Below are 25,373 nucleotides of genomic sequence, written 5' to 3'. Positions count from 1 at the left end.
CGGTCGCGCCCCGCGCCGCTCCCCCGGGCCCCCGACTCTTCCCGCGCAGGTGCCCGCACCTGGCCCACCCGGGGGAGCCACGGTGGAGGGTCCCCGAGTTGGATCACTTTGGGTTAAAAAAAAAAGTTGCAGCTCAGCCCAACTTTGTCTTGTACGTGGAGGAGTTCCGACTCCTCTTCTGGGTGGAGACTGAACTTCCAATTCCGCCAGATCGGGGCGCCCAAGACTGTGGCCAACTTGACAACCAGCCCAGAGGACCCGCCCTCCACCTTCCCCCCCACTGCGGATTGGGCCTGGGAGTCCAAGTTAGGGTCTGACTTCCCAGGGGTCTCAGGAGCCTGGAGGCTGCGCATCTGGGATCTTGATCGAGGTTGGCCGGCCACCCCCCCACCCCGCCTCTTCTCACTCCCTGCCGTCCAACCCCCTCCCCCTGGGACCCCTCTGCAAGAAAAAGGAATCAGAGAAGATGCTTCTTGGGGAAGTGACATCTGGCCAAGGAGTGAGGGGTCAGGACCGGCTGCCCTGGGGACTGTGCTGGAGGCCGGCCCTCACTTCTTTACGCCTTGGGGAGGTGCCTGGACGGCAGACTGCCCCTCCTCTCGGCTCCTGAGCCCAGAAAGCCTCTCTTCTGGGAGCCTGCAGGGCTGTTCTTAAAAAGAGAAAGGGTGACAGTGGATTACGGGGCTCGCCATTCCTGAGCCGTCCAATCCCGAGCGCGGTGAGCACACAGCTCCCCCAGTGGTGCTGGGCCAGGGCTGGGGCCCGGGCTCCCTGTTACACCTCCACCCTGGTGGGACATTCCCCAAATGCCCTTTACTGCCCATCACCCTAGAAACCGGGACTTGCACAGACAGACGGGGAGATGTTTGAGGGGTGTGAAGTAAAGCCAAATGTTCTTTCCAGTTTTTAATACTTCTTGGTTATCTGTTATTTTTCAACCTGTGTAAGTGACACATGCGATGGGAATTGTGTGTGTGAGTTGTGTGCGTGCATGTGCGGGGGGGGGGGCGGTATAGAAGTGCAGCTGGTCCTTTACTTGTATGCACTGTAATGACATTCCACCTGACGCCTCTGGACCCCCAGCCCCAGCCCTGTCCGGCACCGAGAGCACCCACCATGGGAAGGCCAGCTTCTCTCCGTGACTCGGGTGCTGACGTAGTCAGTGGCCCGGCTACCAGAAAATAGTACAGACTTCCAGGCTTCTAGCTTTCCCCGAGGACATATGGCACTTCTCGGACAGTCACGTGTGCCTCCTCCACCAGGCAGCCACCCGGAGTCCCCCTTGGCACTAGGAAGAGGGCCTGCACCTCATAGCCGGGAGCAGATGCGACAGATGGGTGTTGTCCTGGCCCTGGAGAGCAAGGAGCGTGAGGTCCTGGCCAAGCTGACAAGGGTGGGCTTCCATTCCATCCAAGCCTGGAGCCGGGTGGGAGGCAAGTGTCCACCCCGCCAGGAAATTCAGAGAAAAGTCCCTACACTGAGCCGCCTGACCTGCCAGGCCAGGACTTAGAACAACTTGAGTGTCTGAGTCACGAATTGAATTCCAGTGAGCACAGTGAAAAGGTCAGCCACCCCAGAGGGGATCCGACAGGGTGCAGGGACTGACCCAAAGTCCCAGCAGTGGTGCAGCCAGACTTTGCACCCAGATCTCCCATTGGGCATAGAACACGCTGATTGCCTGGGCAGACTCACAAAACAGTGACTGGTGGGGTCGACCCCCAGCCCCGCACCCCCTGGACCCTCCTGTAATGGATTAAAACCCGGGGCCTTTGAGAACTGTTTAATTTGCTCTTGGCCCTGGAGAGTCTGCAGTGAGCAAGACACCCAGTCCCTTTGGCTTGGGCCTGCCAGGTGCACCGAGGCTCAGGGGAGTGGTCCCCTGTTGGCACATGAACTTCCCACGGCTTCCGTAATTCATGCCAGGTTCCCCTCCGGGCTCTCCGGGTGCCTGTCCATGCAGCCATGGCACTTGGCCATGGGAGGGACTCACCAGGATCGGGGCTCTATGCACCCCGGCCATGGTCACAGTACATTTTCCGCAGTGCCCAGCAGAGACTGGGCAGGCCAGGTGGGCCCCGAGCTCTGCACCCGCGATCTGACCTCCCGACTCACCCCCTGTTGCTGTAAGTTCTTCTCATTTACTATGTCAGCAGCGGAGCTGTGGGGCCACTCAGCCTCCCGGAGCCACTGTCTGGCTGGGAAAGGGCCGGCCCGTTCCCACCGGAAGCGCTCCAAGGCAGCCAGGTTCCTTCCCTCCTTTCCCCTCGCAGGTGGGAGCTCTCGGCCCCCCCCCAGACAGGTGGAAGGGACCCAGGTGTCTGCTGGCCCTCCAAGAGTTCACGGCCCGCCAGGGCACTCGGGTGGGCCCAAGGCGTCTAGGGGGCTGCCGCCCAGCAGAGTGAGTGGCGGGGGGCCCCACAGCAGAGGGCAGCCTGGGGCGGAGCTCCCTTTGGCCACCCGAGGACGCCGCTCCCATCCTGCGTCCCACCCCTGCCTGGGACAGCAGCGGCAGGCTCAGCCAGCGCCCCAGCCCAGCCCCGAGTGAGTCCCTCCTCTGCTCCTCAGTTTTATTATCTGAGAAGCAGGGAGGCGGAGCCCCATGTCCACTGACCGAGTAGAACACAGATGGGAAGGGGATGGCGCGCCGGGGCGGGGGGCTCAGTCGGTGAGCGTCCGACTGCAGCTCAGGTCATGATCTCACAGTTCGTGGGTTCGAGCCCCATGTTGGGTTCTGTGCTGACAGCTCGGAGTCTAGAGCTGCTTCACATTCTGTGTCTCCCTCTCTCCCTGCCCCTCCCCCATTTGTATTCTGTGTGTGTGTGTGTGTGTGTGTGTGTGTGTGTGTGTCTCAAAAATAAACATTGAAAACATTTTTGAAAAAGAAAATAAGGTGAGCCAGAAAGGCCTCAGAGATGCCAGTGCCCCTCCCTCTCTGCTCCCCCTTCCCCCCACACCCCACACACCCCCACACCCACACATACCCCACACATGCCCACACACCCCACCCCCACACACCACCCACACCCCCACACCCCCCACCCCCTACCGCTGGGCTGTCCTCCTCCGGCAGTGGGGTGTGGGTGAGCCAGACCTGAGCACAGACCCTCAGCGGTGTGGCCCCACTGTGCAGGAGAGGAGGCTGTCTGCAGAGGGCTGGCCCTGCGGCTCCCGGCCCCCTGCGGCCGTGGGGCTCTCCCTCCACACTGGGGCGGGGCTCCTAATCCCAGGCTACCTTCTGAATGATGACAAGCAAAAATCATTACTTTATTTTCTTTCATTTTTATTTATTTTTGAGAGAGAGAGAGACAGAGGGTGAGCAGGAGGGGCAGAGAGAGAGGGAGACACAGAATCGGAAGCAGGCTCCAGGCTCGGAGCTGTTAGTGCAGAGCCGGTCGCGGGGCTCGAACCCACGAACCTGAGCAGATGTCCGACGCTTAACGGACTGCAACCCCGGCGCCCCGAACTCACTACTTTAAAGGCCAAGGACCCAGCACGCCCTTGGTCACCCTGTTTCTGACGGTTCCTTGGTTCCTCGTTCAACCTGGACCCTCAGGAGAGGCAGGGAGAGGGCTGGGGGGGCCCAACAGTAGCAGCGGGGTGCTGGGGCCCCGCCTCCTGGCGTCCTGGGGCTCCTGGGGCCTCCCCCCCCCCCCGGCCCCCACCCGCCCTATTTGCATGTCTGTGCCACCAGCCCCTTCCCATGAGGACAGCCAGTCGTTCTGGCCCAGTTCACCCAACAACAAAAATGACTTTTTTTTACCGTCGCCTCCTCTTGGAAGAACCACAGTCACCTCGGGAGGGGCCGGCTCAGGGCTTCCATGTGGGAACGAGGGGGCACAATTCAGCACACGATACCTTGGCAACCCCGGTCTGTGGGCCTTTTGGAGAAACCCAGGCCGCTGTGTTTTCCAGAACAATAGGGCCATTCTGGAGCCCGTGGGGGTGGGCGCGGGCCTCCGGGGCATCTCACCCTGACTGTGGTCCAGGCCGGCCCAGAGCCCGGCTCCTCCGGTGCCCGGAGCTGAGCGCCGGTGACGCCACCACGCTGGGGGAGGGGCAGCACACAGGCTAAGACACCGCGGCCTCCTGTGCAGGCCGCTGAGTCCTTCCGGGGCCTTCCGTTCTCCCTCCCCACCCCTTCTGTGGACGAGCGCCCCCAGCCTGCTTCAGGCTCCCGGACCGAGGTGCCCGGGGGTGCAGGGAACCATGTCTCCGTCTTCGTGACCAGCCTGCGGGCGGGCAGGTACACCTGAGCACGGTGGGAGAGAGGCCGCGTGGCTGTCCGCAGATGTCCCTCAGGTGCCAACAGCCTGGCTGTGGGGCCTGACCTGGGCGTCCCGGGCCCGGCCTGCCGTCCGCTCTGCTGAGTGGACCAGACAGTGCAAGGAGGCCCCAAAGAGCCAGCCCGGGGAGCCGGGATCTCGGGCTCTCTGGTCCTCGTTCCAGAAGTCCAGCGTCAACCTGAGTCCACCTCACGCTCCGTAGGTTCCCGGCCAGGCTCTCCTCCACCCACATGGAAACTTCCACGGCTCTGGGCAGCCTTCCTGCACCCGCCACCCCCGGCCAACCCAGAGTCCCCCTGTCTCTGGGAGCGACTTGCTCCCGGAGCTCGCGTCCAGGACCCAAGGGTGCCGGGACCACCACCCCACCGGAGCAGACCAGCCAGCGGTCACCAGCCGTCACCGCCCAGACCAGAGAAGCCTGTAGGAGGCTGGAGGGCCTTACATCGGGGCTGCGGAGCGCAGCGGAAGGCCGGGAAGCAGGGGCCGCCCTGCAGGACAGGACGGGGCAGCGCGAACGCCAGAGCGCACAGAGCGCGACCCCGCTGTGGGCCTTTTGGAGAAGGGGTGGGTGAGTCCGCTGGGCAGCCCTTTGCTGTCTTTTGTTCCCCCCGTGCCCATGAAGGCCTGATTTTACTGAACCTCGATGTTCCTATCAGGGGCCAAGTGAACTTTGCAAAATAATAGAAATTCCGGGCAAAACAGTCCATGATGGACACCCGATGAACTACACCTGGAGGGCGAGTTTGAGATTGTTCCGGCACCAAGCGGGGCGTGCCGCCCTCCGGGGACTGTGTAAGAGAGCGAGGCTGAGTGTGCAGCCCAGGAAAAGTGCCCACTGCAAAAATCTCTGCCGCGAGCTAACTCTTGTAAAGAGCTGTCTGGATACGCGGAGAGAGCCCCACATTCAGACGGGGGTCCTGGGGTGCGCGTGGTGGCGCCCCTCGTGGGGCCTAACCAGATCCTCCCCAGCACGTGGCCCCCACCTTGGGAGGCAAATGCAGACGTGTACCGGAAGCCTGGGGAGGAGGGCCCTCTGGGTGTGCAGGGCCGCCTCGGACCTCAATCTCTCGTCTTTTTTTTTTTTTTTTAATGTTTATTTATTTTTGAGAGACACAGACAGAGGGCAAACGGGGAAGGGGCAGAGAGAGAGGGAGACAGAGAATCCAAAGGAGGCTCCAGGCTCTGAGCTGTCAGCACAGAGCCCGACACGGGGCTCGAACTCACAAACTGTGAGATCCTGACCTGAGCTGAAGTCCGATGCTCAACCGACTGATAAACAGCCCAGTGCAGGTGCAGAAAGCCCCTGCACCCCGTGTCTGAGAGCGGGCGACGTCCCCGTTGGCAGGGCTCGGGCTGATGAAGGGACCAGGGAGCTCGGCAGAACCGTGTGTGACGGCACGTGGCCTGGTGTGCCACACCCCACCCGAGACTTGTTTTTTCCAGTAGGGTCTAGTTCTATCTGTTGTCATTTTTAGTATTAAACTGATGTTTTCCATGGAAAGAGCTCCGAGATTAAATTTTCTTCCATGAGAGGAAATAAGGACTATAGACATTTAAGTGAGTCTCCCAAACCTGGAGACCAGACTCAGTTGCCCCCAGAACCCGTGAGCACAGCCGCCAAGCCGAGCCGGTGCGAGCAGGCGCGGGACTTGGGGTGCGGGGGCGTGTTGGGGGGAGGGCGCTGCGGCAGGAACTGGGCGCCGCTGACCTTCTTTAATCCTCACGATACCAAGCGCATCCCCAACATGCAGGTCAGAAGTGGAGCCCGGAGCGTGTGGGATGCGCCCCAGAACCGTCGGGTTCCTCCATGGAGGAGCCGCATCCTGTTCCCAGCCCGCCAGCTCCCCAGGCTGCTCGCTCTGCCCGCGTGGGCTTCCAGCAGAAAGGGGACAGATCAGATCTGTCCTGACACTCAGGGCTGGGGCCAGGGGTGGGGACAGGGCAGGAGCTCACGGAAGGAGTGGGTGCAGAGCTAATGGGGCGCATCCCAGGTAGGTGTGGCCGTGGGAGGCTGACAGCGGTCCCCAGAGACAATCCCAAGCTCTAATCCCCAAGACCTGCAATGTGACCTTATTTGGGAAAAGGGTCTGGGCAGATGTGCTTAAGTTAAGGGCCTTGAGATAAGACCATCGTGGTCTGGCCAGCTGGGCCCTAAATGCTGCCTGAGTGTCCTTGGAAGAGGAAGACGGCGGGGGGGGGGGGGGGATTAAAGACAGACAAACAGAAGGCCGGGCGATAGGACGGCGCAGGCAGGGGTTGCAGTAACACTGCCACGGGCCAGGGGACGTCTGGGGCCACCAGAAGCCGGAGGAGATGAGGGAGGCCGCTGCCCTGCAGCCTCGGCCGGGAGCACAGCCCTTCCGACCCCTTGATCTCGGGTTTCCAGCCCCCAGAACTGGGAGAAGGAGAATCTGTATGTCTCAAGGTCCCCGGTGTGGTCATTTGTTATGACAGCAAGGACACTGATACACCTGAGGCCTCCGGGCCAGGTGGACAGGCCAGGGCATGGGGCACCCGGAGGCGGGTTGGGGAGGGGGACATACCAGGTGGCAGGTGTGGCGCATGTCCAGGCCCCTTAACTGCCATGACCCAGTGATTCCTGGGGCAGCTGCTCCCTCACTTGGCCAATGGGGCAGGTGTAGGAGAAGGCACTGGGCCTGCGCCCCCCTAAATGCACTGGGGATAAGCACCAGCCTGGGAGGGGAAGGGGGGGCTCAGAGAGGCAGGGGCGGCCCCACATCCAATGACAGAAGAGACGCGTGCAGGAGAGAGACTTGGAGGAAGGGAGAGGCCGTGTGCAGATGGAGACAGAAGCTGAGGCCTTGGCGGCAGCCCAGGAACACTGGGGCCCCAGGAACTGGGGGCGACATAGGGCCCCCCCGAGGGCCCAGCACCCTGAGCTCAGGTCTTGTCAACCTGCCCGAGCCCAGAAAACATCCCAGCATTTGCTATGACCGTCCCCTGGGCATTCCTGTCCCACCTCTCCGCTGAAGAAAAGTCCAGACTCCACGCCAAGGAAAATTAGAATGTGTGAGACGCTAATGAGACCCCGGGGGGGGCACCAGGGCGCCCTGCCAAAGCCCCTACCCGCTTAGGAATTTCCCCCTTTGAAACCCGAGGGCCCTCGCCAGTTTGGAACATGGGATCCAGCTCCTTGCAGGAGAAAAAAAGCAGCCGGCCGAGGGCAGATGCTGGCGATGATTCGGGCCCCTTCATTTTTGTCAACAAGGAGATTTGTTTTAATGGGAACCAGCAGAACCCCGGTTGCAGACTTTCCCCTCCTGAAATCTCAACTCCAGCACCCCTCAGCTCCGGCCGGGCAGGGCGGCTATGAAATTCCTGCAGGAGGCGGGGGGGAGGGGGAAGAGGAGGGGGGACCTCGGGTCTCTGTCCCAGCCCTGGCCGCTCCGTTGTGGGCACCCACAGCTGCCACCCCTCCGCGGTGCCCTCTTGCTGCACTGCCCCCAGGCACCTGTGCCAACCCCCTTCCCTGACTTGGGAGAGAGGCACAGGAGGACACACGTGATCACACACCTTGGCCAAGATACTAGACTTTCCTGTGCCTCGTCTGTGGCGCGGGGACGCTCCTAAGACGGACCGTCATGAGGGCCTGGGGAGATCAAAGATGCCCTCGTGGTCCCGCACACAGAAGGCACCCGGCCACACGTGCTGACGTCAATCAGTCTTCGGCCGACGCAGGGGAGCCAAACGGGAAGGCCCCCGGGGGTGTGCAAGCCCCAGACACACAGGGGGCTGGGCGCTGGGCACAGTTTCAGAGCTGGTAGGAGCCCCTCCCCCACGGTCACCAGCCGGCCCCTCTCTGTTAGCTCTGAGGACTCTGGAAGAGCCAGTCTGGACCCCAACTGTGTGTCCTGAGGTCTGGTCACTTGCCAGCTGCTAGGAGAGGTTCTGTGCTGGGTCGGGCCTGGCGTGTCCGGACTCAGCTGGCTTCTTAAAACTGGCCGCGGTGGGGGTGTTTACACCACGGAAATCGGCAGACACCGGGACTCGGGCTTTCTTCATAGAGTTCGTCATTAAGCACTTAGCGGTGCCCCTACGCAGGTACCTGACCTTGGCCTTCTTCCTGGAGGCCCAGACGGCGGCGGCCATCTTTCCCCAGAAGCTCTTAGTGAGGTAGCCAGCCCTTGGGGGAGGGGAGAGGGGAGAGGAGGCAGAATCTTCCCTTATCCGTTTTAAAAGCCCAGATTTCCTGTGGGGCGGCCATCTGCTTTCCTAAGAAGCTGTTTTCTAAACAGCTGTCCTCAGATGCGTGAAGGACCGCCCCGTGGAAAAGGAACTTTTCCATATGTGCCAAAGGAGCACAGACACGGCGCCGGGCGGGTGTTTGGGAAACTGCTGTCCTTGCATTTCACGGGCGTCTTAGAGCAGCAGGGACCCTTCCTGGGGGGTTTCTTATGGGAGAGCCTCTCAAAACCCAGCTTATGTTCAGGTATTCTCGTTGGGCGTGAGGCCCTCCTCCGTGCCCTCCTCCGTGCCCAGTGTGCTCACCTCCATGTGGCAGGAATTCAGGGCGTGCTGACCAATAAGCCCTGTCGGCTTCGAATCGTGGAACTTCAAAGCCGGGCTAGGTGCCGATCACATCGCTTCAGGCCCTCAGCAAACACCCAGAGCCACGGGTCCCCTGTCGCAGTGCTTGACTGAGGCACGGGGACAGGGAGGCTCACTGTCACCTCTCCCTGTGGGGTCTGGGGCTGTGCTTGTAAACTGTTAGCTTTCATCCAGACCAGCAACTGGACGTCCGAGATACAAACCATGCTGTTTGTTTACTTTTGTTTACATTTATTTATTTATTTGAGGGGGGGAGGGAGAGAGAGAATCCGAAGCAGGCTCCACACTGTCAGCTCAGAGCCCGACACAGGGCTTGATCCCTCAAACGGAGATCATGACCCGAGATGCAATCAAGAGTCAGACTCAACCCATGGAGCTACCTGGGCGCCCCTGTTTTGTCTACTTTTTAAACACATTAAAACAACAACAGATTTTATAATATATTTTTTAATTTTTTTAATGCTTTTTATTCATTTTTGAGAGACAGAGACAGTGTGAGCAGGGGAGGGTCAGAGAGAGACAAAGACACTGAATCCGAAGCAGGCTCCAGCCTCCAAGCTGTCAGCACAGAGCCCGATGCGGGGCTCGAACCCACGAACCGTGAGATCATGACCTGAGCCAATGTCAGACGCTTCACCGACTGCGCCACCACGGGCCCCAACAACAGATTTTAAATTGGGTCAACAGTCTTTTGAGGGGGCAGTGATTCATGTGTCTAAAGACCAATCTTAAGGTCACAGCAAAAAGTGACAGGTGTCATCCAGCCACTGTAAATCTTCTCTTCGGTGTGCAGGCCGTCTACAGTTGATACGATGCTCTCAAACACGTCGTTCGTTTGTACTTGGCAGAAACTCACCGGAGGAGTGAGGTCAGTGTGGACGTCCCAGACCAGCGCCGCGTGCGGCCAAGCCTGCAAACCCCGGGCTCCTGGCCGCCGGCTCTGTCTTTGTTCCCATGGAGAATGGCCGCTTCCAAGGTACAGAAGGGACGGCACAGTGCAAGCAGAGGACGCCAAGAGACGTGTGCCCGCCCTCCGCCCTGCATCATGGAGGTACTTGAGACACAAAACCCTGTTGCATCCTCGCAAGGAGCCTGGAACGTGGACGCTGTCACCTCCCTGCATCCCGGGGCAGAAGCGTCCCAGCTGGGAGGTGGACCAACCTTCCCAGTGCCGCGGCCGGCTCTCCGTCTCCATCTCTTACCCCCTGTGGCACCCTTGCTGCTGAGGCCACTCGGCTGTCTCTGCACCGGGGCCACCTTTACGCCTGCGCCGGGGTCCGGGAAGCCAGGCCGCTTCCTCAGAAGGGACAGGCAGGCTTACGGAAGTTCCACCGCACCCGGAGTTGTGGGTCTGAGTGGCTGCCCGTTGGATCTCTTCGAGATACATTGGCTTTAGGGGCAGGAGGGCCTGGGGCTCAGCTCATTGCCTCGTTCAAGGCTGACCTGCTTTTCCTCCTCCTCTTTGCGGGGGAGACCGACTGCTCCAGCAAGACTCTGCACCCGTCTGCTGCCCCCTCCAGGCTGAGTGAGTCAACGGGCAGGAAAGTCCGTCAGGCTGGGCACCGCGCGGTGCCTGGAAGGGGGCGTCTGCAGGCGCTGAGGCAGCCCTGGCCCCTGCAGGGACAGACTGTTCCCAGTGGCCAGAGTGCGGGAAGTCAGCGGGCACATTACCCACCATGCCCCGGCCGCAGGGCCAGCTGGTGACTACGGGACATGGATGGAGTCGTGCTCTTAGGGCAGGTGGACCCCGGACTTCGGAAGAGTCTCGTTCAGGTGCAAAACAGGTGGGGTATGGAGTCAGCGGAACGCCAGGGAGTAAGCTCGGAGGCCTTGGCCTTCCTGAGACCACGTGGTGGCTAGAGCCACTTCTGAACTATCATGGAAGCTTCCGGAAAGTTGCCAGTTCCTTTGTGCGTAGATGCTATGAGAGGTAGACCAGATGGCGGCCGGCTTACATTTTGATCCCATTCCTTTTTATAGGGTTTGGGGACTTTTTCTTTTCCTAGCTCTGAAAAAAGAGTCCCTGAGACACTGACTGCTCGCGCATGGAAGAGCTAACTGCATTTTTCCCGCACTGAGTGGGAATCTTCACACGGTTGGAAAAACAGGCAAACAAACCCCTGTGTGTGAATCCTGACAGGCCTCACGACCTTGACAGTTTCCTATCACCTCTGAACTTGAGTGCCTCCCGCCTGGTCCTGGTGGGGACGAAGCGAATCGCTCCCGCACAGCACGTTTCTGTGAGCCGCGTGCAGATCACGTGCTCTTCGAGTGCCCCCTCCGGCCCCGGCCCGGCCTGGCCCCTGCTACTGCATCCGGAGGCCGTGGGCCTACGCAGCGCGGCGGGCCCGCGGCCGGGCTGCACAACGTCATGGCCACCAGCCAGACGTGTTTCTTTAAATGTCAACCTAAAATCCATTAAAATGAAACCAAAATCGAGATCCTGTCCCTCGCCGCACTCGCCACATGGCAAGTACCCAGTGACATGGGCAGCAGGTGACCCCCAGCGGCACAGCACGGAGAGGCAGGCCACCACGGCACGGAGTTCCCTCGGGCTGTGGACCTTGGCGGCCCAGACCTCAGCGGGCCCACGATCAGCTGGGACGGGGGTCTCCACCCCCGGAGACCCTGCTCGGCAGAGCCCAGCGGCTAAGGCCCACGCGGTGTATGTCGTATGCGTGAGGGGCTGTGGGGTCGGGGCGCCGGGGGCTCAGTTAAGCGTCTGACTCTCGCTTTCAGCTCAGATCGTGAGATCGAGCCCCGCATCAGACTCTGTGCTGGTTGTGCTGAAGGAGGCTAGGAAGGAGGCCCCCCGTTCACGGGGCTTTGCTCCAAGGTCTCGCTCACGTATGTTCGTCATCAACCGAGCAGGCCTGGCTGGCCCCAAAGGCTCCTTCCGGGTTCCATGTGCATCCCTGAGGCCTCCACATGTGCTTGCGGGAGGGGCCCAGCCTGAGGCCCAGGCGGGGCCGTGAGCACTGCGGGCACGCGGCAGCAAGGGATCCGGCATCTCCACGTAAAACCTGGTGCCTCGGAAACACGGGAACTGCCACAGAGCTCAGCACGAGCCCCGTCCGCTAAACCACCCTCACCCTGCGGTGTTTTAATGGAAATGACTTTCAAACAGAGAACTCCGGCGAGGGGGCCAAAACCCAGTTTCTTGAAAATGAATCATGTTGTTTGGCTGGAGTGAAGCCCTTGGTCTCTGCACAACTGATGCTTATTTCTGTCCATTCAGAGTTTGTAAAGTCGGCTCTGGATCCATTTGAGTTCTGGAAAATTCATCAGTGTGACCCAGAGGAGGGCTCCGAATGTCCGTGGCTGGCCCTGCCCGGCTGTCCACAGCCAAGGAGCCTTCCTGTTACTAGAGCTCGCGGTGGTCCTGGGCCACAGCCAGCCTCTCTCACGGGACCTCGTGCCCATCATGCTGTCCGACGGCCCCGGGCTCCCGTTCTGCCATCAGAGGGCTGAGGAACACCAGCCTGGGCGGGCTGGGGGCCAGCCAGCAACACAGAGCGCGGGCCCTGCCTTTGAGGCGCTCAGTCTGCAGCTCGCCGCCCTGCACCCCAAGAGGCTCCAGCTGAGAGGCTGGAAAAATGTGGTGTGAGTCCACGGGAGGCTGAGGCTGATTCTGGAAGGAGAAAGAGGGAAGGGGGGAGGGCAGGAGGAAAAGAAGGAGGGAGGGAGGGAGGGAAGAGGGAATGAGGGAAGGGGAAGGGGGAGAAGGGAGGGGGAGGGAGGGAGGAAGGGAAGGGGGAAGAGGGAGGAAGGAGGGGGGAGGAGGAGGAGGGAAGGGGGGAGAGGGGGAGGAAGGGAAGGAGAGGGGAGGGGGAAGGAGGCTTTCCCAGGAAGAAACTTGAATGGCTGCCTGGAGGCAGAGTCCAGGACCAGTGGCCCCTCCGACTGCGAGGGAGAGAGCAGGGCCGTCCAGGGCGGTGTGCGGGCGTCAGCGACGGCAGGCCTGGGGCTGTTGACCACGAAGGGCCTGTCTCAGTGCTGTGATTTTTGTCCCCCGTCTGGCATCAAAAGAGCCCAAAGCCCGGGCCAGCTTTCTCCTTCACGCTGCTCCTCAGGGTCAAGCGCAGGGCCAGGCGGGAGCCGGAGAGGACCCTCCAAAGGCTCAGGTCTGCCACAGCGACGCGGGCCGCCCATGAGCACAGCCCGTCACGTGCCAGCCTGCGTGGCCCCCGGGGGGTCAGCCACCCGCCCCCCCCCCCTTGAGTTTTGCCCCGTCCAGCGGATGCAGGTCCGGCCCGATGCCTCACGCACAGACCTCAGCCTCGTGCTCCCGACTCCTGGGGCCGGAGGGTGGTCTGCGGCGGGCCGTCCTGGGCACGAGGCTGTTGAGCATTCTTCTTGGCTCCACCCACTGATGCCAGCCGCCTCCGTTGGCAGCAAAACACAGCACGTCAGCACGTCCAGACATTGTCACAAGTCCCTGGTTGGGGGGGCACTGCCTTCGGCTGAGAGCCGCTGGGGTCCCTGGACTCGGGGCGAGTCCTCGGCCGGCCTCCCTGCCGTCAGCCCGTCCAGCCGTGCGCGGGTGTGTGTTCACACACCCAGGACACTCCGGGGACACGACCGTTACTCCCCGTCCATGCCCGTGGGCCCACCGTCCTTAAGAATTCAGTCCCATGATCTAGAAGCATGAGGAACTTTTTCTGCTAAGGGTTGTGACACCGTAAAGCTGTTCACACTGCCGGCTCCGGGGTCCCTGGCGCAGCTTCTCAGCTCTGGTCACAGGGTGAGAACAGTCACAGAAACAGTTAATGATGGGTGTGGCTGTGTCCACCAAAACCTTATATATGCACCTTGACGCTTGAGTTTCACATCACTTGAATGTGTCACAAAATAGCCCAGACTCCTTTTTCTTTTAACCCACCAGCTGACAACGGAAAGCCACCCTCGGCCCGCGGGCCACGCGCAGGCGGCAGGTGGGCGTGGGCGTGGCCCTCAGCCCCGGTTCCACGCTGCTGCAGCCCTGCCTGGGGGTCCGTCCAGTCCCGACGCCACAGCAGCCTTTCTGAGACATCTGCCCCCAGGGCTCCGGTCCTCCCTCCCTCTGCGGCCTGTCCTTGGATCGCACGCCCGGTTCGCGGGAGGGACCAGCCCCGTCGGCCTCTGTCCCCTGGTGAATCTGAGTGGAGACAGAGTTCTCTCCCCGGGACGGGGGGGGGGTCTGGAGGTGAGCGGGAAGGGATTGACGTTAACAGGAAAGGGGCCGGATGAATTAGTGGCCTGGGTTAATCCCACTTGGTGAGAAAAGTCATCAGAAATGTGACAGTGACGTTAAGAAAGGCTTCAGGCAGCTGCTTATCAGAACCTGGGCTCCTCGGTGCATCTGGGGGTGGGGCAGCCCAGCCTGGAGGCAGGGGCCTCTGCCGGGCCTGGTCCCACAGCCGGGCTGTCCTGCCCTGAGGCGTGCTGATCCACAACACCCTCACCTCAAAAGGGCTCTCCCTCTGGGGATGGGCACCCTATTTATAGCCCGGCCCGAGCCTTCTCAAGATGGCAATTTCACGCCCATCCATCAATCTCCCTTCCAAACTGGTACTTGTAGGTCAGCAGAGAGGGTGCCGGGAACCACAATCACCACACTCCCCGAGTGGGTCCCGCCAAGGGCCGGACACGTCGACAGGAGGCCAGGGTGGGGCTCCAGAGGTCCCGCTGGCCAGCGGCCCCCGAGAGGAGGCCCAGGCAGCCCTGTCAGAAGCCAGGACGTTCAGGGACCCGGGATGCCCTGGCCAAGCCCCACTGCGTGTGCGCTGCCCGCCCAGCGCCCGCCTCACAGACGGACGCGAGGCTCCCGGCTCACCCCACGGGCCGCGGGGCCAGACGCCACGGGTGCGTATCCCCCACGCCGTCCCGGTGCCTGCCCTGCGTTCCGTACAGACAAGACACAACGCAAGGCCTCTCGCGAAGGACGTCCCCCTCGGTCAGAATGGCTGATGGTGTCAAACACCCCAGACAGGATGCCCGGCACAGCGGAGGAGCCTGCGGTCTGGGGACACCGGTGCGGCTCCAGATTCAGGCCGGCGCCCACCCAGCCACCAGCTAGGGGCCCTGGCTCACCGGTCAGCTGCTCTGGGCCGACTCCTCTTGGCCCTAAAGGAAGCAGGTGGCCTAGCGGTGGTCTGGGGTCCGGACAACACTGCCAGCCAAGTGCGCCCACCCCGAAGCCCCTCTCCAGGCTGCACCTCCACGTCAGAGAGGGCCGTCCCCAGGAAGCCTGCGGGCTTTGGTTTCCACGTCTTTTTTTTTTTTTTTTTTTTTTTTTTTTTACTGTTTACTTATTTCGAGGCAGAAAGAGAGCACGAGAGCAGGGGAGGGGCAGAGAGGGAGGGAGGGAGAGAAGCCCAAGCAGGTTCCACACTGTCAGCGCAGAGCCTGACGCCAGATCATGACCCGAGTGGAGGTCAGGAGTCAGATGCACAAGCACCTGAGCCCCCAGGCCCCCCTGGGCTTTGGCTTCCAGCTTCGGGTTTGAACCCCGACTCCCACGTGTAGCCCGGGACACGTCTCCTTCATGAGCCTGTGAGTGAAGACCCCAGTGCCTGCAGACGTGTGCCCACGGGGTGGAGCTCAGTCACCCCCAGAGCTGGCACGCGGAGCCTCTCCTGGCCCCCTTGGCCCCCAGGAAGGAGCAGATACAGGCTGGTCCCCATGAAACAGTGTCAGGGGCCATTGCTGATGAGGGGGCGCCCCCTGCTCATAGCCAGTCCTCCCAGAGGTCACGGTCGCCCCACCCCAGAGGCGTGTGCAGGGGGCTGCCCTGTAGGCCCCACTGAACCTCCATCCGGGTCCTCCTGACCCGCCTGGGGAGGGGCGCCCAGATGCTGTCCTGTCCAGGCCCCAAGAACGCTGTCACCGTGTCCCTGTGCGTCCCTCTAGCCTCTGTGCTCACAGGACGAAGTCGCCTCTCCCATCCTGACTCAGCTCGGTCTCCGAGGTGGCCAGCGAGCCCCTGAGGCTCAGAGGTACTGCCACCCAGCCCGGGGTTCCCAGGCTGCACATGTGCCACCCCCGCCCGCCAGGACATCGTGAGGGCCCACTGTGGCAGAGAAGCACCCGCAGGTGCCCTGCGAGGTCTGGGCGAACCCCGGCTCCACCACTGACCACTTTGCCCTCCTCCGGTTGCAGGGCAAAGACCAGCACTGCCCAGGGCAGGGCACGAAACAGAGTGACCCGGGACAAGGCTGAACCCAGGTCGCTGCAGGAGTGCAGGCGGGGCCGGGCCCCCAAGCAGAAGGGCTGCCCGCTCACCACGCACCCGGCCGGGACCTCTACCTGCCACACAGCCTTCCCGTGGTGTTCTTCCTCGAGCCCTTCTTCTGGAAGCTGGACCATCCTTCCAGGACCCAGAGCCGTCCCCGAAGCCTGTGTGCCCCTCTTCCCTCTGGAAAGCAGCCGGGGCCTGGCAGGCGTCCTGAGCTACCTGGATTGGCCCGCGCTGCCCCCTGAGCAAGGCGCGCGTGGGGCCTGGTCCCTGCATGGGACTCACGTGGCCTCCACGTCCATCCTGGCCACCAGGCGGTCAGGCAGGCAAGGCACGTCGCAGAGTCCCGAGGAAGGGAAGCGAAGGAGCCTCAGGACAAACAAATGTCGGTGAACTTGAGGAAATGGAAAACATCGAATCCTTCTCTGGCAGGAGAACCAAGAGAAGAGCCGAGCAGAGCCCAGGAGGGTTCCGGCCGGCCCGGCGGGCTCGGAGCAGCTGGCGGAAGCATCAGGCGCGGAGCCCGCACTCGCCCCACGTGGGCAGGACTGCAGGGTGCCCCTGACTGGAGGGTGGACTGGTGCAGGGGTGAAGGAGGACGGGCCCTGGAGCTCGGGAGGGAGGGAAGGGGCTGCGGGTGGACGCGGCAGCGGGGGGGCCCCCCCACGGCCCGTGCTCTCTCCCAGTCTCCACGCTGCCCTGCATGGCCCAGGCAGTCCCTGGCGTCCTACTTACACTCCTGTGTCGGGAGGCAGACCAGTGCTAGATCTTTCTGAGGATTGTTTTAGCAGCTGAGGCTCCCCAGGATCCCCACTTGGCCCCTCCCACCCCAGTTTCAGGGAACAGGGGCAGCATCTCTGTGACCGGCTGGGGCAGCCAGGGGGTCCTGGTGTGGGGAAGGCTCAGGGAGGGCTCCCTGGAGCCGGGGAGCAGAGCCAGCGGACAGACTCTTCCCCGGACTGGGCAGGCGTGAGGCTACCCAAAGCCGGCCCCTCCCGTCTGCTCCACGGGGCCGCGGCCCCAAATCAAGCTGTAACACGCGCCTCCCGCTAGGACAGCCGTGTTCCCCGAGCACATGGACAGTGCCACAGAGGGTGAGCCCCCAAGAAACCAGCCAGCAAGAAAGAGACGCTGGCGTAACAAACGGCATCTGCTGCCAACGTGTCATCCGGTCAGTGGGAGACCCGAGAACGGGGAGAAAGGCAGCGGGGGGGAGGTTGTCTGAGTCATGTCTGCGGAAAACAAAAGCTCTGGGCCCAGACAGCTTTACGAGAGATCTTCCAAAACTCCAGGTTCTTCGTGGAAACTATTGTACGCCATCTCTTTCTTCCCCGGCTGCGTCCGTGGGGCCGGCCCGCGGACGGCGGAGGCTTTCCAGTTCACGTCACAGAACTGCATCACCCTTGTGCTGAAATCAAACAAAAGGAAAGCTGAAACCAGTGCACACGTGCTCCACGGGTCAAACGCCGCCGGGAGGATTTTATTGGTCGGATGGCACGGGTAAAGTCATTGTCACCCACTTTACATGAGGGACACCGAGGCACAGCGAGTGTCAGTCTGGAGCGGAGTCCGAATCTGGAGGGCACCCCAGCGGACTTGTGGCTTTAATTTCCGCAGAGCCCTGCCTCACAACAAATGGCCTCGCTGATGGATTTAGGCGGGAAATCCCAAATAAAAAGCGTAGGAGGTCCATCGAGTGGCCCGCGCGATGATCCGCACACCAGGAGCAGGTCGGGACGTCAGGAGATTGTCCCTGTCTTTGTGAGCTTATCAAAAAGGTTTTCGAGGGCACCTGGGTGGCTCAGGCAAGGGAGCGTCTGACCCTTGATTTCAGCTCAGGTCATGATCCCGGGGTCCTGGGATTGAGCCCTGCATTGGGCTCCTCACTGGGGGTGGAGCCTGCTTAAGGTTCTCCCTCTCTCCCCCTCCCTTGCTTGGCCTCTCTCTCTCTCTTTCTAAAAATCGAATTAAATAAATACGTGAATACATAAATAAATAAATACAGGTTTTCATTAAACCTTGGGTTGATGAAAAATTACACCTGTTAAGTAAGTATCACCCATAACAAAAAAGTACAGCAAAGACCTGCACCCCAACCCCGGGGGAGGACACAGGGCATCAGCCTCTGGCCCCCCCCAGGCCCCTCCCCCGCCCTCGAAGGGAACTCGCTCCCGAGCTCCCGCCTCTCATTCCCCTGACCCCGCCCAGCTCTACCTCACAGGCTTACCTGCCAACGTGCTTGGATCTCCACGCTCTTGAAACTGATGAGTGGAAACCTGCTGGGTGCTTCTCCCCTCCCGCATTCCCGACCACACGTCTGTTTCTGAGAAATCACCGCTTCTGTGCGGGGCAGCTTTGGGTGGTTCACCTTCCCTCTTGTGAAGCGCTCCTGCGTAAGCACGTAAGTCCCGCCTCTGTGCCCGCTCCACGGCGGACGGCCCTTCGGACGGCTCTTCACAAGGCGTCGCTACACACAGTCCTTGCTGCGCCCTCCGGTGTGCGTCCTGAGCCCCGACCTCTGGCGGCTTTCTGGGCCACCGGGCGCTCCACGTGACATCATAGGCTTGCACGTGTTCCACAGCAGGTGACCCGGTTTATGCGCCAACGAGCAACCGTGAGAACGCTACGGCTTTACGTCCCTGCCAAGCTTGATATTTTCATAATTTTTAATTTTTACCTATATGGTGGGTGTGAAAGCATAAACCGCTGTGGGGGGGGTGAGTTTGCATTTCTCCGTTACCAAGGGTATCGAATGTCATTTTATATATTTGCTGGCCATTCAAGTTTCTTGTTCAGGAAAGTGCCTCTTTTAAGTCTTTTGAACATTTTTCTGTACATTTTTTGTCCTTTAATTGATTTATAGAAACTCTTTTTAAATTCCGGGCACAGATGTTTTCTCGGTTAGATGGGTTACGAGCCGTCCTCAGCTGGGGGCTCGCTCTTCCCTCCGCGCCGTGTCGCGTGAACAGTTAGCTTTCCCCGTTCAGTATTCACGACTTCTGTGCGGCCAGTGAGCCCCGTCCCCATCCTGAAGTCACCCGCTCACTGTCACGTGATCTTCCCAGGCGTGTCCGATTTCGCCTCTACAATTAAGAGCTGGAATAAACCTGCAATTGATTTTTCTGAACGGCGTGAGGGGGTGGGACCCGGTCTGTTTTCTTGGTCTGGGCGACCGACCACCCTTGAGCGACTCGTGGAAAAGTCTGCTCTTTCCTCTCTTGATCTGCAACGTAGTGCCGTGCCCCCCTCCCCCACATCCCGTCTCCAAATCCTGACAAGTCTGCTTGTGAGAACTTTCCGCTCCCCCGGGCGTTTTGTTTCTTTTGCAACTTTCTATGACTTAATTACTTTAGGTTTATAATAATTCTTGACATTGGAGGGTCACATTCTTCCAGAATGTTGGTCTTTTTCAGGAGTATTTTTCTTACTTCTGATTCTTTTGTCTTGTATATAGATATTAAAACATGAAGCTTTCCAGACCACACATACACATGCATGTACATGAACATGCACGCACATACATGCACATACACCCACAGGCATGCACATACACGCATGGACACACATGCACATGCATGCACATACACCCACAGGCACGCACGCACATGCACACACATGCACAGGCATGCACAGGCATGCACAGGCATGCATGCACAGGCACACACATGCACATACACACACAGGCATGCACGCACATGCACACACATGCACAGGCATGCACAGGCATGCACAGGCATGCATGCACAGGCACACACATGCACATACACACACAGGCATGCACAGGCACGCATGCACAGGCACACACATGCACATACACGTGTGTGTACAAACAAGCATGCACGTGCACATACAGGCACGCAGAGGCACGCACACGCACAGGCGCGCACATACATGCACACACATGCACATACACACGTGTGTACACACAAGCATGCATGTGCACATACAGGCACGCACAGGCATGCACGAACGGACATGTGTGTACACACACAAGCATGCACATACAGGCACAGACAGCACGTGCACGCACACGCATGCACATCCGAGCCTGGGAGCCTTATGGAACCGCATCATCAATAGATAAATTCGGGAAGAGCCAACACGATACTGTTGTTCCCAAACACGATCTGTGTCCGTGTGAGCAGATTTTCTTCAGTCTCTTAATATAATTTATCATTTTCTCTGCAGAAGTACTGCATATGCTTTATTAGATTCATTTCTGAGTATTTTATATTTCAAGTGTTATTGATGGTAAGTTTTAGCTGTTTTTAAAGTATAATTAAATGGGGTGAAATGCAAAAACCTTTAGTGTACATCTCAATGAATTTTCCATGTTTGCTCCCATATGACCTCTATGCAGGTCAAGTACACAACATTTCCATCACTCCAGAAGGTTCCCTCCTGCCTTTCCAACTAACACACGTGCCCAGAGGTAACAGCTGTCATCAGCTCAATCTGTGAAGATTACTCTGGCTTTTCTTTTTCTTTTTTAAAAATGTTGTTAAATGTGTATATATTTTTGAGAGAGAGACAGATTGGAGTGGGGGAGGGGCAGAGAGAGAGGGAGACACAGAATCCGAAGCAGCTCCAGGCTCTGAGCCGTCAGCACAGAGCCCACCGCGGGGCCCGAACTCACGAACAGTGCCATCCTGACCTGAGCCGAGGTTGGGATGCTTACCCGACAGAGCCCCCAAGGTGCCCTGATTTGTGCTCTTTTGTGTCTGACTTCTTTTGCTCAGGACAGTGTTCTGAGACCCATCCCTGTTGCTGGATGTATCTGGAGGGCATTCTACTTATGAGTACACCACGGTTTGCTTATCTATTCCCCTTGGGTGGGTGTTGGGGATACAGGAATAGAGCGTCTATAGACCTTGAGCCATATTGTTTTGGAGCGTCCGCCTGGGAGCAGTGGCTGGCTGGCTTCCTCGGGGTCAGAAGCAGAGCAGGCGTGAACTTGCATGTCCTCCTGGCTTCTATCCGCACCTCTCTGGCGGCTCATGGTGTGAAACATCTTTTCCTGGGTTCATTGGCTATGCGGCAACTTCTGTTATAAAGTTTTATTGGTTAGTCAGGTTTTCGTTAACGCGAGCTGTTCATCTTTTTATTAATGAGTAGTTTCAGTCTTTTATATATTATGATCAAAAGTCTTTGTAGATATAGATAAATAGAGATGACAAATATTTTCCCCTTGTCTCTCAATTGGCTTTTCACTTTCTTAACAGTATTTTTTAAATAGTGGAGGTTTTTGCTTTTGCTTAAATCCGACATATTAATTGTTAATTTTGCCGTTAGTGGCTCCCGAATCCCGTTCAGGTAACATTCGCTTGCCCGCCGGCTGGAGGGAGTTGTCTGACATCGCCTTCGAGAGGCAGCAGAGTTTTGGCTTTCCCTGTTAGGTTTATGATCCACCTCAGATTAATTTTTACTCCTGTGGTGCCGTAGGGGGTCAGGGTTGCTTTGTTTCTGTAGCAATAGCCAGCTGCTTCAACACCATCTATTGAAAAGAGTTTCATTTTTTGAAATAAATTCAGCTGGCCATTTGTAAGTCTCTAGATCTTCCATTTTATTCCATCAATCTGTCTTTGGTTTCACCGAAACGCCACTGCCCTAAGAACTGTTCGTTTCATGGTGAGTCTTGAATTCGGGGAGTGTAAATTCTCTTTTTCTTCTCCAAAACGGTTTTGGCAATTTACTCTAGGCCCTTTGTGTTTCCATCTGAATTTTATTTTGGTTTTTAAAAGATTTTAGTTTTAAGTAATCTCTGCACCCAATGTGGGGTTCGAACTCACGACCTCGAGACGAAGAATCACAGACTCTGCTGACTGAACCAGCTGGGAGCCCCTCCATTTAAATTTTAGAATTAGCTTAAAAGTCTCCATAAAAATCCATTTGTCAGTCCTTTTCCCTCCTGTATCGGCTTTTGAGTTAAATAGATACTTTAGAAATTGCAATGCAGATTCTTGATTTATTACAGTCTCTTAGGTACATCATGGTCATAAATGGAGTCTTAAAAGCAGCCGGTGGAGGCAGGGGAGGAGCTGGGGACCGGTGGGAGAAGGGGGGGCAGGGAGGAGGAGAGGGAGTTGGTGGGAGGAGGAGCAGGGGGTTGAGGGAGGGGCAGGCAGGAGTGCTCAGTATTCAGAAGGGCAGCAGTAAGTGTGACGGCTGACTTTACCTCGAACTATGGGAGCCAGAAGACAATGGACTGGCATCTTTAAAACGCTTGGGGAAGAAAAGTGCCGATGTAGAAGTCTATAACCAGGGAAAATAGTTTCACGAATTGAGATAAAATAAAGATGTTTTCATACAAGAAAAGGGAGGCGTAAAGAGTTTATCACCAGTACTCATACTCTAGAAGAAACGGTAGGACAATGCAGGAGAGAGCAAGCGTCATGGCAACGGGAACACAAAGGTGCAGGCGAAACGGGAGCTGAACTGGCATTGTGTTCCTGCAGTTTGTTGTTGCTTGTGTTCACTTGCTCCGCCTTTAGTGTCAGATGCATCGCTTTTGTATAACTTATAATTAGATTTCTAAAAATATGACATGGTCATCTTGATCTTTTAATGGAGTTTTTAGTGGATTTATTGCTGTCCTTAATTTTATATTTATCCTGCCGCTTCTGTTTTTTCTTCTGTCTTCTACTCCCTTCCTCTTGCTGAATGATTTTATTTCATTTTTCCCTTTGTAGTTACATATGCTTCTCTACCGTTAGTGGCTCCCTACACATTTTAACATGCATGGAGCTCACCAAAATTCAGAGTCAAGCAGTATATGTGTCCTACTTTCAAACAATGAAGACGTAACACACTACTTCACACCAATTCTCACCTTCCGACTCTTCTATTATTTCCATTTTTAAAACTGCGTGAGGCATCTTTGTTGTTCTGCACAGCCAGTGTCTGGATGCATTCGCCGTATGTGTGCTACTCCCTCAGGCCACTGCGGCTCCTTCCATATCGTCTCCCGCCTGAGTTGATGGTCATTCAGCCTAACATACATCCTCCAACTTTCCTCTATGGAAAATTTGTTGTAGAGAAATTTTCACTTGTCTACCAATGCTGTTATATTTCCCTTATTCTTGAAAGGTATTTTCTTTTAGTATACACATTCAAGGTCCATTTTCGGCGGGGGGGGGGCCAGAAAGTAAGATTCCACTCTCTTCTGATTCCCACTGTTGATGTTGATGAAGTAGGTGTCACTGTCACTCCTTGTGGGAAACCTGTCTCTTCTATTACTTCTAAGATCTTCTCTTACGCTTTGGGGATCTGCATTTTCCCTTATATGCCTCTGGGTGTAGCGTGGGTTTTATTTTTATGCTTTGGGTTTAAAGGGCTTGATGAACATGAAGATTGACGTCTTCCATCGGTTCCTGGCACTCTTGCCATGTTTTGACCAGGAGGCATCTCGTCTCCCTCTGGTTAGATGTGACTTAAGTCTTCTCCCTTGATTCCTACGATTCTCATCTCCCTTTTAGGTCATACGCTTTTTTTTCTTTCTGAGCTCCATTTAGGGTAATTTTACAGCTCATTTCCCAGTTTATTAATTCTCTCTTTAGTTGTATCTAATCTGTGGTTAAACCCATCCAGTGAGTTTTCAATTTCTGTCAAAAGGACTTTCATTTTCGGTGATTATATTTGGGTTTTTATAAAATCTTCCTGGTCATTTGTTTCCCATACTCTCTCCTTTCCCTTATTTTAATTTCCTCATTTATTTCTTTAAACATACTGAACACACCTGTATAGTCTTCTCTAATACTTCCAATCTGTGCAATTCTTCTAGAGTCTGTGGTTTTCTGGTTTCTGTTGGGTCTTGTTACTGGGGCCATGTCTCCTCATGTCGAACACGATGTTGTCTACAGACCCAAACCCCCGGAGGGCGTTCCTTGAGGGAACTTCTTTGAGACCTCATGTGACGGTGAGTTTCCTCGCAGGGGGCTTTTACACACTTCTCTCAAGTACTTCAAAGTGCTGCCAGTCCGTGGCCACTGTAGTCTAAAGTTTCAAGGTGAACGGTCTTTGGACCACCCAGGCAGTCTTGACTTGGGCTGCAGACCGTGCGAGCGCTGGCTTGTGGCTGTGAATTCTCTGGAAGGATTCTTTTCTCCACTCAGTGCCAACTTCATCGTCAGTGGGTGTTTCGACTGCCCAAGGGCTTGTTGAGTGTGTCCAGTCACACTGACGTGCATCCTCTGGGGTCCCAGCGGCGCACTCTCTCGCAATCTCCCCCTCAGGCAGGCTGGGGCTGTCCCCTGGTTCGCGGGAGGCCGTGAACGCAGAGGTTCAGAGGAGACGCTCACCTGATGTCGTTGTGGGGAAGGCCCGCTCTGGAGCCCAGGTTCCTGCTCCGGTGGGGTTATTTTGTCCCCAGGACAGAGGGGAGGGATCCCTTTTTTCCTTGCCCTAGCAAAAAAGGGAACTTTGATGAAATGATTTTAAAATTAATCTCAAAGAATAAACAGGAGAGACTAGTAACCGAGGGCTTTTGGAGAAAATACTAGTGAGTCGTGATGTTCACTGCTCTGTGCTATGAGGGTCCATGCTATGTGTCGGTGGGGCTGGGCTCAGGGCGCCCCCATGGCTGTGGACACCTTACACTGGGCATGTCCGGGGGGGTGGGCATGTCCGGGGGCGTGTCCGGAAGACACCCGCGTCTGGACCAGTGGTCGGAGGGAAGATGGTCGGCCTCCCAAACGTCTTCTGCCCTCGGACACCAGCGTGCCCGGGGCTCAGACCTTCGGACCCGCCCTGGGACTCACACCGTCAACCCCCCACTTCCCAGGCCTCAGAACCCGGCCAGGGCTCCACCGCTGGCTCCCCTCACTCTCCGTCTTGAAGGAAGTTCCTAGAATTTCTCGGCCTTCATATTGTGTGAGTCCATTTCTAGAATAAAGCTGCTCTCATACTTTCTGCATGAGCAGGGGAGGGGCAGAGAGAGAGGAGGACAGAGGATGCCAGGCAGGCTCCAGGCTCCAAGCTGCCAGCTCAGAGCCCAACCTCATGAACTGTGCGAGATCATGACCTGAGCTGAAGTCGAACACTCAACAATTGAGCCGCCCAGTGCCCCAAACCTTCAGCACTTTTAAATATGTGGCCCCCACTCGTGTCACAACTAGAGATCAGTTAAATGAGTAAAAGTCTATAAATGGGGCCCATAATAGTAGCTTTTCAAGTCAGTAGGACAGAAAAATTCTCCCACATGCTGCCAATGCTTGAGTAATCAGTTGGTCTTTTAGAAAAGTGGCCGTTAGTTTCTATTACGCAGCCTCCAAGTAGGAAAGACATTTGTAAGCGGAAAAGGCAAAAGC

The 25,373-nt window shown here is 57.7% G+C and overlaps 1 long non-coding RNA gene across 1 annotated transcript; it reads right to left on the bottom strand.

Annotated features, from left to right (window-relative positions):
• Window positions 1-17,217: 17,217 nt before the first annotated feature.
• LOC115275718 lies at window positions 17,218-18,581 on the bottom strand. Its single transcript, XR_003901712.1, has 2 exons — window positions 18,296-18,581; window positions 17,218-17,476 (listed from the first exon to the last, which is right to left on the bottom strand). It is a non-coding gene; the product is annotated as an uncharacterized LOC115275718 (long non-coding RNA).
• Between the last annotated feature and the right edge of the window lie 6,792 nt (window positions 18,582-25,373).

The sequence above is a fragment of the Suricata suricatta genome, chromosome 13, assembly GCF_006229205.1.
Source record: "Suricata suricatta isolate VVHF042 chromosome 13, meerkat_22Aug2017_6uvM2_HiC, whole genome shotgun sequence".
NCBI lineage: Eukaryota > Metazoa > Chordata > Mammalia > Carnivora > Herpestidae > Suricata > Suricata suricatta.
Note: the sequence above shows the minus strand (reverse complement) of the source record. Positions and strands in the feature narration are given on the sequence as shown.